The sequence below is a fragment of the Saccostrea echinata genome, unplaced genomic scaffold (assembly GCF_033153115.1).
Source record: "Saccostrea echinata isolate AGI-Se365-2 ecotype Australia unplaced genomic scaffold, CSIRO_AGI_Sech_v1 ptg000064l, whole genome shotgun sequence".
In the NCBI taxonomy this organism is placed as follows: Eukaryota; Metazoa; Mollusca; class Bivalvia; order Ostreida; family Ostreidae; genus Saccostrea; species Saccostrea echinata.
This window is the reverse complement of record NW_026889813.1, coordinates 8003243-8020503: the sequence shown is the minus strand read 5'-3', so window position 1 is coordinate 8020503 and position 17261 is coordinate 8003243.

Genomic DNA, 17261 nt, shown 5'->3' with positions numbered 1-17261 from the left:
AGATTAACAGGATTAAACTGGAACTAAGAGTCGTGGTCTGAACAATCATAATAACTACACCTTGAGGATGTACAATTCATCCTATGTCGGATCCCCCTTTACATATTATGATTTTTAGGGAATGTTGCACCCATCAGGACACACTGTACTCACTCACAGTGAAAAACACACTTTAATGTAGTAAGGCTGTAATCTCACCTTGGTTACTTCAGAAAGAATTCTGAAGAAAGAACTTATATTTCCTAGGCCGACAGCAACTGGAATCAGAGGCAGGGAAGCAGTGCTATTAATATTTAAAGCATTTCGGAGAAGATATTATGAAACTATATAATCAGTTTGTTGCTAATGGCATAAAATTCACAAAAAGCGAGTTTATTGGTCTGTAGAGACGACTAGAAAGGGTTAGGTGGTGGATAAAATATACAGGTTGGTTATAGAATATGTCTAGAATTAGGGAATGAAAGGTAGTTGATTGACCAATGCTGGAAAGAGTGAAATACATCCCAAAAGTGCGCAGAAAATCTTGTGCCGTAAATTGCATCATTTTTGCATTACGGGATCTGTAGCGTTAAGGTCAAAGACTAAAATATAAATCATAACGCTACAGTTCTGCAACTATATATATATTAAATGTTGTTCTGCTTTGCAAAGCACACAGAAAGAAGTGTTACCCCTTATATATATATATTTGAAGAGAGAAGCATTAAAATCTGAAACACAGCACTAACAAGAGGCCCAGGGGCCTTGAATCGCTCTTCTGATAAAGTGTACAACCTATCACTTCTATTTGAAGCCTCTAAGTATCCTGTATATTTAGATAAACCCTTGAAATTCCAATTCACACTCTGAGAACCCAAGATGATTCTAAGCCAATTAGTACCTGAGAGTTGGTCATGGTGACCTACTTATCACTTGTCATTCTCTGAGGACCCATCAACTAAGTTTGATGATTCTAAGCCAATTAATACCTTAAATATTTTTTAAAATTATAACCATAAAATTTTATAAGTAGGTCAAAGTGACCTACTTTTTAGTTGTTGTACTCCAAGGACCCAAGATGCATCAACGGACAAAGTTGGATGATTCTAAGCCAATTAATATCTGAAATGTTAAATTAAAGCCATAAATTTTCAAAAGTAGGTCACAATGACCTACTTTTCAGTCGACCTACTCCGAAGACCCAAGATGCATCAACTGACAAAGTTTGATGATTCTAAGCCAATTAGTACCTGAATATTTAATTAAAGCCATAAATTTTCAAAAGTAGGTCACAGTGACCTACTTTTCAGTCGACCTACTCCGAAAGCCCAAGATGCATCAACTGACAAAGTTTGATGATTCTAAGCCAATTAGTACCTCAAATATTTTATTATAGTCATATTAATTGAAAAGTAGGTCACACAGTGACCTAATTTTCAGTTGACCTTTTTTTAGGACCCAAGATGCATCAACTTACAAAGTTTTATGATCATAGGCCTTAAAATGTCCAAATTATGCCTCTAAAACACTTTGAAATCGAATGCCTGCAAAGTTCAAACATAGGTAATCAGAGATTACAGAGCTCACCTCAACGAATGTTGTCTTTAAGTAAGGCAAAGTTCCACACTAAACTAATAATCTAGGAGTGTGCATCCCTAGATGCAACATTTATGCAATTTTGGTCTGATAGGGCTTGCAGTTACTTGGGAATGGACTTATCTGAAAACTTAAAACTAGTCACTCATTAAGAAAATGTAAGTCAAATCCAGCATCCCAAGCAAGTTTTGAGATTGTTCGTCCCTTGATGCATCATCCATGTAAGCTTGGTTCAGATAGGCCTTAAAGTTACTTGGAAATGAGATCTGCTCCAAAAACTTTAATCTGGTCACTCATCCGGAAAATATAGGTCAGATCCAGCATCTGAAGCAAGTCCAGTAGTGTGAATCCTAAGATGTATCATCCATGCAAGTTTGGTCAATATAGGGTTTATAGTTACTTGATAATGACATCTGCTCCAAAAACTTTAACCTGGTCACTCATCCAGAAAATATAGGTCAGATTCAGCATCTGAAGCAAGTTCAGTAGTGTGCATCCTTAAATGTATCATCCATGCAAGTTTGGTCAATATAGGGCTTTTAGTTACTTGGAAATGGGATCTGCTCCAAAAACTTTAACCTGGTCACTCATCCAGAAAATATAGGTCAGATCCAGCATCCGAAGCAAGTCCAGTAGTGTGCATCCTTAAATGTATCATCCATGCAAGTTTGGTTAATATAGGGCTTTTAGTTACTTGGAAATGAGATCTGCTCCAAAAACTTTAACCTGGTCACTCATCCGGAAGATATAGGTCAGATCCAGCATCCGAAGCAAGTCAAGTAGTGTGCATCCTTAGATGTATCATCCATGCAAGTTTGGTCAATATAGGGCTTATAGTTACTTGGAAATGAGATCTACTCCAAAAACCTTAACCTAGTCACTCATCCGGAAAATGTAGGTCAGATCCAGCATCCGAAGCAAGTTCAGTAGTGTGCATCCTTAGATGTATCATCCATGCAAGTTTGGTCAATATAGGGCTTATAGTTACTTGGAAATGAGACCTGCTCCAAAAACTTTAACCTGCTCCAAAAACTTTAACCTGCTCCAAAAACATTAACCTGGTCATTCTTTAGCTGAAATTGCAGCATCTGAAACCTTGACTGGTACAATGAAACACACTAGAAGCATCCTCCATGCATGTCTGACTAATATAGGCCATAGAAGTACTTGAAAAGAAAACTGCTCCAAAAACCTTAACCTGGGACGCCGACACCGACGCCGACGCCGAGGGTATTACATAAGCTCCCCCAACTTCGTTGAGGTGAGCTAAAAAGTAGGTCACTGTGACCTACTTTTTAATAAATATGTTTTATGGCCCCAAGATGCATCATCTTACAACATTTCATGATTCTAAACCTCTCGGTATTCGAATTAATGACCTTAATTGTTTTGAAAAAGATTAGCCATAAAGTTCAAAAAGTAGGTAGTGTTAAATCTAAAGCAAACTAGCATGGCGCGGCGCCATGCCCTTTTCTCTCGGCGCCATGCCCTTATTTCCAGCGCCATGCCCTTTTTTCCTTGCAAAAATAAATAAATATGCCCAGCAGAGGCAAGATGGACTAGCGGCTTTGTTTATTCAGTGCATGCTGATTAGCCCCTTTGTTTATTTAATGCACACATAGGTGTGAATTCAGGACAGGAAATCACTTCTCGCTTGAACGCACACAGCCACCTGGCCAGGTAACATGCCTCAGACTGTCAGGGTATAAGAGATAACATGAGAAAATATCATTTAATTGCATTGATTATGCAAGAATTAGTCCAATGTCAAAGATAGATTAATTTGTAAATTAAAATGTTACACATTTTAAATCAGGATCGTTTTTTAAAATTGAAAGTAGAAAAAACAGAGTAGATGAAGAAATGTGAAAAAATAAAACTGCTGATGAATTAAGTCAACTTACAATGTACAGTACCAAAAAACTGAATATTATGTGTGAAATGGGCTAGGAAACAACAAAGTATGAAGTTAGTTTCTTTCAACATGTTCAATGATTCTGTGTTCTAACTTTTTGAGTTAACACCCAGAGGCTCAATGTTTCTAAGCCAGAAAAAATTTTTTAACCAATTTATATATTATTTCAAGTTTAATTTTTTGGTATGATCAGTTTTCCATTGATTTTGTTGGTAGATTATTTTCAAAGTAAAGAGAAATCAATGCCCTCTACATTTATTATCCAAGTAGCCCCCCCCCCCCTTTGCAATTTTGTTCTGTTACTTACCTCATACACAAATAACAATATTAAAGCAAGGAAAAAAAAATTCATACCCCAAACCAAAATAATTCTTGAGCAAGTGACAAAGAGATTCACACCTATTACTTTTTAAGCATAACCTTGATAACCATACTAATTTCTTGATTAAAAAAATTTGAATTTAAATTTTGGCAATAATTGCCCTCTCAGTGTGTATTAAATGAATTAAGCTGACAGATTTATACATTTTTCTTTTAGATACTTGTATAACTAAAGATTTCAGTATTAAATAATAATTTAAGTACATAAACATGATAAAGAAAATATTTATAATTTCAAAGACGTTAAAAAAGTGCCCTCATGAAAACTTGTCGCGGCGTAAAGTGCCCTTTTGATTATTGGATTACCATGCCCTTTTTAGGGTCTGGATTTAACACTAAGTAGGTCAAGGTGACCTACTTTTCAGTTGAGTCAGACGTACTTCGAGGACCCAAGATACATCAACTGACAAAGTTTGAAGATCATAGGCCTTAAACTGTTCAAAATATGCCTCTAAATCATTTTGAAAAAGAATGGCCGCAAAATTTAAAAAGTAGGTCACCGTGACCTAATTTTGAGTCAACGTGATATGAGGTCCTTAGATGCATCAACTGACAAGATTTGATGATCCTAGTCCTTATAGTAAGCAAAATATCAACATTTTAATAAATTGTAATTTTTGGTCAACTTTGAAGTGACCTTGAGACCACGCCCTTTGCCCCAGGGTAAATCCCCGTGCAAATTTTAATCTACAACATATCCTCATCCTTTTGTGTAAGTTTGGTGATAATCTGCCCAGTGGTTCTTGAGAAGAAGATTTTTTAGCAACCAGTACTTTTGGTTCTATTTTCCTAATTATCTCTCCTTGTTTAAGGGTCACAACCCTAGTTTTAGTTCAAAAGGGAGCCCTTGGGCCAAGGATACCCTGTGACAAATTTGACAATAATTGGCCAAGAAGTTCTTGAGTTATGGCCCGTATTCTAAAAAGTTTACGCACACCGCACAAATGGCCATAGCATTAGCTCTTTGAGCCTTTGGCTCAGAAGAGCTAAAAATGTCAGCAACACATCTGATGTCAACCTATATGCAAGAAGGGGGAAAAATTGAACATATAAAGCTGCCATATTATGTTCCCAAATAATGAAAATGAATGCAATAATCTCATTTTAAGTATTTAAAAATATAACTTTTGTACTATTTCACTTGAATATTGGGTATGTCTTGATCCTCTATAATTCATACTTGGTCAAGTTCATATGTAGGTGATGATGGCACTTATCATGTCCTATCTTGATGACACTCTAAATTAAAAAGATAACAAAATTCTTATCTGGACAAGCTTTCTTGTCCACCACAACAAAAATAAATATTTTGAACTGAGACCTCCGGTCAAAGTCCATGGCATATGTGGGGCATGACTCAAAGGTCACTGTCTTGTGATATACCCACATGCCTTATATTATTTAGATGTTAAAATTAAAATAAGAAAAAAAGTTTTTCTGCAGCATAAACTAGAAATTTGACTCCGAGGTCAAAGGTCTAGGTCATGTACTAGGTCATAATGGTATTTGGTATTGTCTTACGAGTTATGAAGATTGATGCAAAATACCAAGGGTCTAAATAAATGTAAAAATAAGGCTATGGCCTAAGCAGACGTCCTTTCTGCAACAATACCATGGATAAATTTTAAAAAAAAAAAAAAAACCCAGCAGGATTTATTTTTAAAAAAAAATTACTCTAACAGAAGACTATTTATCACACTTCCAATACCAAGTGAAAACAAATCACTACAACTATACTGTAAAATGTCAGAAACTATTTGCGACATTTAGTGATTGATCGCCTTATCCAGCCTCCGTCTGTCTGTCTGACTGTTCATCTGTCACATCTTACATTTTGATAACTGTAAGAGGCATGGATTTGATATATTTTACACATTTATTGCTTGGCACTATGCTTTTTGTTAAATACCATGGTAACTCATCTCATGACCCATAAACTTGACTTCAACCTGATTTTCAAAAGTTCATTGTGCTTATATACAGCATATTTTTGACATTTTTAAAAGAGGTAAGTCTATGCTATTTACCATGTACACTGTTTGTCATAAAACATTACAAAAAATACCAGCATTACAGTCCACTTGACTTTGACACACTTTGCAAAAAATTCTCTGGACAGTTTAATTTAAGTCTTTTGAATTTTGAGAGGTACTTAGGTTTTGATAACTTGCATTATTTTACAGATGTTTACCATGTTTACGAGCTCATATCACACGTACTGTACTTTGAAACTGTTTGATATACAGTTACAGCACAATCTGATATTTTTAAAATACTCTGAAAATACAATGGGATCAGTATTCTTCAATGAATTGTTTAGACTGACAAAATAGTTCTTACTTGCAGTAAAGACAGCTTAACGTATCTTTGGAGTATTGTTGGAAACTTTCCGAAAGATGTATTTAAAAAAAATGATAAATAAACCATAATATTTCAATCTCTGAGACAGATTCTATCTCAGTCTAATAATTATATTCATGGATGTTTTTTTTTTTTTTTTTGCAGGCAAATAATGAATGAACAACTACACAATTCCAGAAGCAAATAGATAGCTGACCACTCTTTATATTTATACATCTTTAATGAAGCTACAAAGCAGGTGACACATGCATTCCTTGGAACTCTTTAGTGTTCCTTCTTTCTAGAAAATTCTCTCATTAGGCCTAAATGATAGAACTTTTTAATATAATTTAAGGACATCAAATAATCTTTGCATACACAATTTTGCAGTGTACAATCGGAGACAGTAACAAACAACAATAAATAAATTTGATGTCTCTGGTACATAAATTAACTTGATTTACTGCTTCATAAAATATTTGTTATAGAACAGTAGAAAACTTAGATACTACATGTACATGGAAGAAGTTGACAGACCACCCCAATCTTTCCCCATTGTGACAACTGGTATTGTATAAAACCATACCTGAGGAACAGGTACTAATGCTGTCCTGGAAATCACACTTAGAATTCATGTTATTACTACAACTCCACTATATTCCTCATATATGTCACACTCAACAGATAGAAGTTCACAAAAATGTCGTATTAAGTACTCTATCTTTACGTAATTAAATAGATTTTTGTGGTTATGTAACAAAAAATCCTAACGAGACAAGGTACTGTACAATAGAAATGTAAATGATCAAATATTGACAAAAGTTGTGAAAAACAAAATGTCAACTGTGTTTTCCCATCGGCCATGTTCATATACCTGGCCGACCAGTACTTAGAGGCCATGTTAGCCAGTGGTCAGTTCAGATCTCGTGACTTTTGCAGCGAAGAGCGGTAGGGTCAAAACAGTGCAGTCAATCATTTAACAATTACATCTTTCATTAAAGCATAATTTGTTAATTACCTAAGTATTGTTCATCTTTTGCGGAATGTATCCACTTTCCTTTAGCCTAGTAATACCATCAACAACATACTTCGTGACCTTGACCGCACGTGTGGAATTCCTCGGGTGTTATCATCGCCGCAATGGAAAACATTAATGGTTTTAGAGGCAATAGATGACATTTTATTATATCTTTTTTCACATAGGTTTTGAGTTTAGAACAGGTACACGAGTTAACAATAATAACAGAGGCACAAGGGCGGATCTACTTAATACCTCACGTGAACTTAAAATTAATTTAAGTAGACACGTGTCCTGTTTTAAACGTGCCAAATTAGTGCAGAAGTACTGCTATTCTTTTGCGTTGTTACTCACATATTTTTTTTTTAAGTTGACACAATACGTAAAATAAAGATTAATGAGTCCACAACCAGTACAATTCAATTTTTTCTTTTAACAGCTGATTAAACATGGAAGGAAACTATTATATCTGATTATTACACTGTGAACCAGTATTTCCCCCCTTTTCGTTTGTTTTTTTTTTTCTTTCTTTCTTTTTATTCAGAAAACCATCCTTTTATACAGACTCCTTACATGTTGATATCGCTACCCTACTTTCTGCTCTAGAACCACAGTCCTTACTCTCTCGACCCCCTCCCCCTCGAAAAAAATAAAAATAGAGAGTAATATTTATAAGATAGTTAAATAACATTCTCTTAATTCTCCTGTTTGGAGTTGTCGATAAAATGATATTTTGTATATTTTGTTTTTTCTCGGATAATCCGTATATATTAGGGTTATTTTCTAGTTGTTGATAATCCTAATCTCGGCTTATTTTCGGTTTGGCTGCATGGATACTTCATCGGAGAAGGCGCCATGCAGTCGTCAGTCCGAATATGTTCCATCCAGCGGCCAAGGCCAAGCTGAATCTAAGCCAAGATTTTTGATAATTTATGCTTCAATAGAATACCCCCCCTCCCTTTCCAAACTGGTAGGCATATCAGTAGTTTTAAAGATTATTGAGTTTTTAAGAGATAAATATATATATTATTTATTAATTTCCACATTTAGACATTAGGTTCATTTATTTATCAAAATCCATTATTGTTTATTCAAATGAAAATGCTATTAATTTTTACTGGTAAAACTTGAGACTAGTCTTTAATCTTTGAATATATAAAGAAAGAAAGAGTAACCTACGAAAAAAATAAAAGAACAAAAACAAAAGTAAACACACACATACACAAAAAACACCCTCAATAATTATAACAAAAGTAAAATTAAAAAAATCTAAAACAACGAAGACCTGAAGAAGAAAAAAAACTGTACTTGCATACCAAGACAAGGAGCTTTGCACAAATAAGTATATTATGTATTTTTAAGTCAAATCGAGTTTTGTTACAATAAATACAAAGGGTTTTCTGTGTTGTTTTTTTTTTTTAAATTTTTTTTAACAAATGATAAGAATTTTACAATTTTTATCTTTAAATATTAAAACACACTAAAAGAAACCAGAAATGTATGCATTTTGTAAAACTGAACTTTAGAATTAGATCTAATATAAATGCTACTTGATTTTTATTTGATTTTATATTATTTCATGTTTTATTTATTTATTTATTTTTTTAAGTTTTTTTTTGGGGGGGGGGGGGTTGCACACAAATGGAGTACAACTTTCTTCGTGTCCTAAATCTTCTTCCAGGAAAATAATTTATATATAATTAATATTGCATCTTGGTCATAAAACTTGTTGTAAGAGGGCATAGATCTAGAGTAAATAATAAATAAATAAATATATATCACTGTTGCTTAACCATGTTAACCCGCTTTCCTCTGTACTCAAAAGAATTCGATTTATTTTATTACACACACAAGTTCGGGTACGAGGGTCATTCAAAGAGGCTTTTATCATGCATGAAATATAACCACATTTGGTATAGACAAAATCCAATTAGCACGAAAGGGTTCCGACAATCAAGATTTTCGATCTAAGGGGAAAATTTGATAAAAATTAGACTTAGATTTAGAAAAAACAAGTTCAGTCTGATTAAATTCAGATCCTTTGATCCGCTATAGCTCACAAAGATGGCTACACAAGGATCAGATCCTTGTGTAGCGATCTATGTGAGCGGATCAAAGGATCTGATTTTCATCAGATTGAGACACGTCATATATAACGGAAAAATGTTTGAAATGATAATGTCATATCTCTGTGAAATGGTGCAATTTAACGGGAAAAAATTTCCTAATGTTCAAAAAATGAATATTGTTTACATCATATGACGTTATGCATAAAGAGGGTGTTGCAGAAACTCGCGATTATTCCCTATATCGAGAAGGACATTTAAATACCCAGTTATGTCTATGAAAAAGCTACGTAGATGACTTTGTGTTTACGGCGGGTATTTCCAGCTTGATATAGCAAAAACACTTCACATTTTACATTTATTTCATGCATAGTTTTTCCTAATGTAGGAACCGATTGGCGACCTTTTAGTGAACGTTAACCTTTTTATTTTATTTATATTTGCATGCATGTGTCACTATTGCCGTTTTGTACGAGAAAGGTTTGAACAATAAAAAGCACATGCAATGGCCAGTGCACCTTGCACAACATTTTTTGAAAGATATACGGTAGACAACGTCCATGAATATTTTTTAAATAAATAAAACAGTGTCCCATAATCATAATCACACTGTTTATGCTACATCCGAGACATTCCATTTGTTTCAAATCAAATCTTGGCCACTAAATAACAGACCAAAATGAATCAAAATGTGTAAACTATGAAAAAAAAATTTAAAACAATACTTTATTTTCCAAGACATCGCCTTTCAACTAAATAATAGCATTATGTAGTAAGTTTTAGTCACAGTATCAAGGAAGACAATTTAAATCTGCATGCGTTTAAAAAATTACTCATTAACTTCTTTGACATTCCCTCTCTCACTCTCTCTCTTTCCCTCTCTTAAAATAGATATTGCACTTCCATACAAAAAACGACCCATTCCAGGATTCGAATCCATTCTCAGGTAAAATAATTCGTTAGGCGTCCACCAGCATAACCACTAGACCATTTCAGACACTCTTTATTTGTGTGTTATTTTATGTAAACATTTTGCATTTCGTATGGATAATAATTTTTATTCAATTTTTGTGTTTTTCAAAAATATGCCTCTTTGAAACAAAAATCGGAAATGGCTGTTTTGAAGAAAATTCCTGCCTCTTTGTGCATATATCAAATTTATTCTGTTTCAAGGAGGCAATTTTTTAGAACAACGGGAATTCCCGATTTAAAAAAGAGAACATCTGATATATTTTGCGTGTGACTAATTTACACTTCATTTGATGGCAAATTGGAAGTCAATATGCAGCTTCCAAATATTGTTCTACATTTTGCTGTATATACCGTTGTATCTGAAAAAATTAACATCGTTTTCAGTAACTTAAAATTCTTCTTTTAATCTGCTACGCATTTAGGGAAAATAACAAAAGAACTGCAACACCCTCTTTATGTATGGTTTAATTGCAGAAGACAGGTACTTCTCATAGAAAAACAAAATGTGTTTGTGAAACACTGATGCCACCGTATATGGCAACTTAAAGTGAAGTTTAAACTTTCTCAAATGCAAATCAAATATGTTGGTACCGAAAGTAAGGTCTTGTCCCGACGAATATACCTGTGAAATATGAAGTCCTAGCAGCAACCATTGGAAAAATTTGAAAAGGTTAAAGTTTTTCAAAAGTAAGTCAAATATTAAGGTCTATCGCCCGCCTGGAGCAGCGGTTAGAACGTCTGCTCTAGAGAGTTGATCCTTATGTCGCGGGTTCGAATCCCAACATGGAGACCGAGGTTCCGTGTCGCAGTAGGTGCTGGTACGAAAAAGATCCCTCACTGCTCAATGGCCGTAAGTGCCGAGTATAGGTAAAAAAAAAAAGCAGCTCTCCACTGGCAAGTGGTGGCGTCTCCATATGAGTGAAAATTTCTCGAAAGGGACGTTGAACAACAAACAAACAAACGTCAAGGTCAATTGGTCAAAATTTATGATGCCCAAGAAAAGGCCTTCACACAAGAAATACACATGTGAAATATGAAAGCCCTAGCACCAACCGATCAAAAGATATGGCCAAGGTTAAAGTTTTTCAAAAGCAGGTCAAACTCCAAGGTCAAAGAGTCAAAGTTGTTGGTATTCAAAGGAAGGTCTTGTCATAAGGATTACATATGTGAAGTATGAAAGCCCTAGCACCAACTGTTCAAAAGAAATGGCCAAAGTTAAAGTTTCCAAAAAGTAGGTCAAACTCCAAGGTCAAGGTCAAAGTTGTTGGTATCTAAAGGAAGGTCTTGTCACAAGGATTACATATATGAAGTATGAAAGCCCTAGCACCAACTGTTCAAAAGTTACGACCAGGGTGAAAGTTGAGTAAAATTTTGTAAAACTGGGTCAAACTCCAAGGTCAAAAGGTCAAATATGATGGTACTCAAAGAAAGGTCTTGTCACAAGGAATACAGATGTGAAATATGAAAGCTATAGCTTCAACTAATCAAAAGTTATAAGCAATGTTAAAGATTTTGCGGATAAACAGATAAACAGACAGACGGACGGACAGGGCAAAAACTAAACGCCTCCGAATCTTCGATACGGGGGCATAATAATAAAGGCAATTAAAGATTTGTGTTGCTGTCGGAAAAACTCTGCATGAAAGGGCTGGAGGAAGTAGAAAAACAAGATGTGTTCCAACAGCTCCAACTGTTCAAAAGTTATGGCGAAGGTTAAAGTTTTTAAAGGTCAAATGGGGCCCCAAGGGAAGGTCTTGTCACAAGTGATACACATGTTCATGAAATGTGAAAGCCCTAGAACCAAACTTTCACATGTTATGGCCATTAAGGTTAAAGTTTTTTAAAAGTAGGTCAAACTCCAATGTCAAAGTCAATGCCAAAATCGTTGGTATCCAAAGGAAAGTCTTCTCCTAAGGAATGTACATGTCAAGTGTGAAAGCCGTAGCACCAAATGTTTAAAAGGTATGGTCAAGACTAAAATTTTTCAAAACTCAAACTCAAAGGTCAAGGTCAAAGGGTCAAAGTTGTTGATATCCAAAGGAAGGTCTTGTCACAAGGATTACATATGTGAAGTTTGAAACCCCAAGCACCAACTGTTCAAAAGTTATGGCCAAGGTTAAAGTCTCATAAAAGTTTGCAAAAGTGGGTCAAACTCCAAGGTCAAAATCAAAAAGTCAAATATGACGGTACCCAAAGAAAGGTCTTGTCACAAGAAATACACATTGAAATATGAAAGTCATAGCTCCAACCAATCAAAAGTTATGGGCAAGGTTAAAGTTTTTGAGGACAAACAAACAGACAGACAGACGGACGGACAGGGCAATAACTATATACCCCCGAATCTTCGATACGGGGGCATAAAAAATCGAGCTTTTTTTTGTATATGGACAAAAGAGACGTCTGGAAAGTGATGGACACGCTGTTACGCGACACAAAATGAAGAAATAACGTTTTTAATGATTGGGGTAAGCGCTACTGACTGTGCACGTGCGTTAAGGGGTAACAGTTGTGACGATAATCCATTTAAAGAACAAGAGTTCCATGCAATAATATTTATCAAATGCAGTTGCAGTGAAACTTCATTTACAAAATAAATGTTTTTACAATGTGTTGCTTTTGAATTTCTTGAAAATAATATGTCGACGAACTACGTTGATGTATTTAGCTAAAAAAAAAAGGTCTATATGATTGGTTATATCATGTAGATGTGGAAATAGCAGGCCCGTAGGAAGCAATTTCAGTTTGGGGGGCACAGCCATACATTTTTCAGCAAAAAAAAAAAAAAAAAAAAAAAAAAAAAAAAAAAAAAAAGGTCATCAGACGTTTTTATTGAGGGGGCACAAGCACACGTTATCTATGTTTACTATAGTAATCTATATATCGGCAAAATTATTGGGGGGGGCACGGCCCCCCGTGCCCCCCCCCCCGGTTCCTACGGCCATGAATAGTATTCACTTATACAGAGTATGGTATTCTGCTGATTTTAAGTTTCGATAAAAAAAAAAGGTCCATACCGATAACGTCGATATATAGTGCCCCCCTCCCCCCCCCCCCCACCCCGGTTCTCGTTTCCAGTCGTTTTCTGATGGTTTCCAACTTTACTCAGTAGTGGTAGCAAATCCGCTTCTCGATGTATCTCCCCCTCCAAGTTGAACGCAGATAATCTCGACGGTGCCATAGCCAGCATGATGTTTCTCTCTGTCGCCTCCCATAGTCTTCTCACTATTTTCCTCGCTCACTCATATACCGAAGTCATTTGAACAGCTTCCAAATGGATTGTGTCGAGAACTTTTTGCAACTTAAACTTACCGGTAACAGGGAACAGCCAGACACTCCATTCTCGATCATGAGTTTTGTCACGCAAGGTCTGTATATCTGAGGCTCTTCCTCACACTTTTTAAAACTCGGTACCATCAACTTATTTACCATTAGCATGTCTCAATTTAAAAATTGGTCCGACGTACATGTTCTTCCCTACTAAATTAGCCGGGAAAAATAAACACCATATGCAGGTGATAATGAGAAGCTGACGATGGAAAGCCGAAGTCATACCTTTTGTCACATCATTTAGTTTAATTGCCACTGACGTCTACCGGCAATAGTAAAACAGCCAGATATGAAACATATTGAAAACTCTGTGGTGTCTTTCTTTCATTTTTCTTCTCTTCAGTGTACTTGTAAGTAGAATCAGAATGATTATAGGTACAGTTACTTTGCAGAGATCAATAACAAAATATGAAAAAATCCATCTTTATTGAAGAAGCAGTTGTCCGAGATGTCAAAAAACCCAGCTGGTCTTGAGTTTATTGAGGAATTTTTGTATAAATCTTTGAAAAGTTGTACGATTGGATTTTTTTGTTTCCAAATCTTCCAATTTTTTTTTTTAATAGAATCCACATTTGAATATATATAGCTGTTGAATATGCTGTAACAAAATACGTCTGAAGTTTCTCCTCCATATGTACATACGAAAGCCTATTAGGATCAAACTACGGTAAAAAAAAATTTAAAAGGCGTTATACGTTATAACGCGAAAAAAGGCGTAATAACGCCTTTTGAAAAGGCGATATAACGCGGAAAAAGGCGTAATAACGCCAATAAAGGCGTAATTACGCCTTTCCAAAAGGCGTTATAACGCGAAAAAAGGCGTTATTACGCCTTTCCAAAAGGCGTTATTACGCCTTTCCAAAAGGTGTTATTACGCCTTTCTAAAAGGCGCTATTACGCCTTTTCAAAAGGCGTTATTACGCCTTTTAAAAAGGCGTTATTACGCCTTTCTAAAAGGCGTTATTATGCCTTTCTAAAAGGCGTTATTACGCCTTTTAAAAAGGCGTTATTACGCCTTTTAGAAAGGGGTAATAACGCCTTTTTAAAAGGCGTAATAACGCCCTTTGGAAAGGCGTTATTACGCCTTTTAAAAAGGCGTTATTACGTTTCTTTTTTTCAATACATGACTTACTTATCCCACCCTGGGGGCTGATTATAATTAGATTTCCAGGAAAAGTGATTTTTAAATGTGTAAAATATTTTCAGTGTTAAACCAACTTAGTCCTTCTCTGATGCCAGACGCCTCTACCAAGGTGCATGGATTTCAGAAATTTGGTTGAAGGCTAATTGCTCATTATACCTATGCAAATACTTTGCCTGTTTTTTACCAATAGGAGAGAAAAATATTTCAAATTTGTCATGAATTTTTAATACGTGGCTAGCAAAGCCCAAAGCTGGTTCTGCCTACATGTATATCCTGGATTTTCAAAAGTAGAGTGTTGACTTCTCTTAATATGCATGCAAAATGCAAACAACTGTCTGCGAGATGTGCAGGAATATAGAAAATACTATAATTTATAATATAATTTATAATATTAAAACTATAATCTAAATATTGCATAAATAAAGATGGCTTTGGTTCAATCTTTCATATATTTACTATTTTAAAATAACGTCTTTCCATTTTAGGATATAACTCCTTTTCAAACAGGCCGGTAGTACGAATGCGAGTGAGGGGGGGGGGGGGGGCTCCCACACCCCACTTTTTGAGAGAATAGTCTTGCTATAGTTTAAATATAAAAAATCATTTATTGATTGCTTGGTCCCTTAACATTTTGTTGCAGTATGGTTAAACTCGGGCAAGTCATTGCATTTAAAAAAAGTTTTACCGAAAAATTAGAATAAGTTTCCCCTCAAGTTTAGGCAGTTTATTTTTTTCGGGGGGGGGGGGGGGAGGTTGTTTCTTGTTTTTTTTGTTTGCTTGTCAATTTTATGGGACCCCCCCCCCCCACTTTAAAAGCACGGGCCTGTCAAAGACATAATAATGGCCCTTCAAAAGGCATAATAACACCTTTTGGAGTTATAACGCCTTTTGGAAAGGCGTAATAACGCCTTTTTAAAAGGCGTAATAACGCCTTTTGGAAAGGCGTAATTACGCCTTTATTTGCGTTATTACGCCTTTTTCCGCGTTATTATAATAACGCCTCTTAAACAGGTCTGGGCGGCCTCCGTTTTTGGAGGATAGCTAGATTCAAAATGGCGGCCAAATTTTTTACTATATATGGAAACCGCATTGCATTGTGGGATAGTTTATCCTCCAATTTCAGAGGATAACACAGGTAATTTTCAAACGCCTCGTGCCTACCTTTAATCAAAAAGTGCAAGCACCAGAGTACATGTAAATTAAAGTTCAAACATTAAACTATCGATTGTATGTGGCGATTTGAGATTCTATGTCTAGAATTTTTACAATACGCTTTCAAAGTTGGCACTTCTTGCACTCCATTTTTACTTAATAGTTCTTGGCATTTTGTTATATTTTTATGCTTTTCCCTATCACGACAAATAAAAAGGGACTTAAATGATACTACTTTCATATTTTCTCTTCATTTAAAAATGGAGAAAGAAAGAAACACAGAAGGAAACATATTTAAAACACAAAATATACTCTGCCTTATAATTTAACAGGTCTAGGCGGCCTCTGTTTTTGGAGGATAGATTTTATCCTCTAAAAACAGAGGATAGAGGTGTCGCCGCCTACCAGACTTTTCAAAACAAAGGGCAGTTAACTCTTAACCAAACAAATAACAGCAACTCTTGCATTTATCAGTTTATGAACCGTAACAAATAAAACGTAAAATTTCATGTGATGATGGATAAATCTAGATATTAAATCAAGTTCAAGTTCAAGTTCAATTTATTCACTCAAACCAATTAATGGTACATGAGGTTCTATGTACAATATATACAAAAACAATATACAAGATACACGTGAAATGGCGGAAATACATTCAAATTATAAAGTAACCAAAAAAAAAATAATAATAATAATAATAATAATAATTATGGAGGACAGACTTGTTCATATACCCTATCTATGTAGCTGCATAGTTTGATTAATACCTTGGAGTCAGCAGTTGACAACAATTCTGAGAATTTGTAGAAATTTGGTCTATTACAATATTTACCAGGTAGATACTTTTTTCTGCATTCTGAGAAAAATTGACATTCTAAAATATAGTGATACTCATCAGCTATTTGTCCATTATTACAGATATTACAGAGTCTATCATTTTTGGGAATTCCAAACCATCTCCCAGTCTCAACTGGGAGATGATGATTTGCTGTTCTTAATTTAATTAAAATTGTTCTAAATTTTTTAGGTAGAAAGTCTAAATATTTTTCAAATCCAAATTCTGTTTTGAAGATACTATACATATGACCTTTAGACGAATCGCGCATATCACTTTTCCATTTCTGTATGTACTGATCTTTAAGACGTTGTTCAACTATAATTTTTAGCCATTTTATATTTAAAAAGGCCTGTTCATTCCATATATTTGAGAAGCCACAAGTATCAAGTATATTCTTAATACATAAAATCCAAGGGTTCTTATGACTTCCTGAACAAAACTGTTCAAATAAATTCTTATATGTAACATAAACAATCTTATTTTCAGGGCTTCCCAGTAATTTTGCCCAATGTGATATCATTCTTATATACACC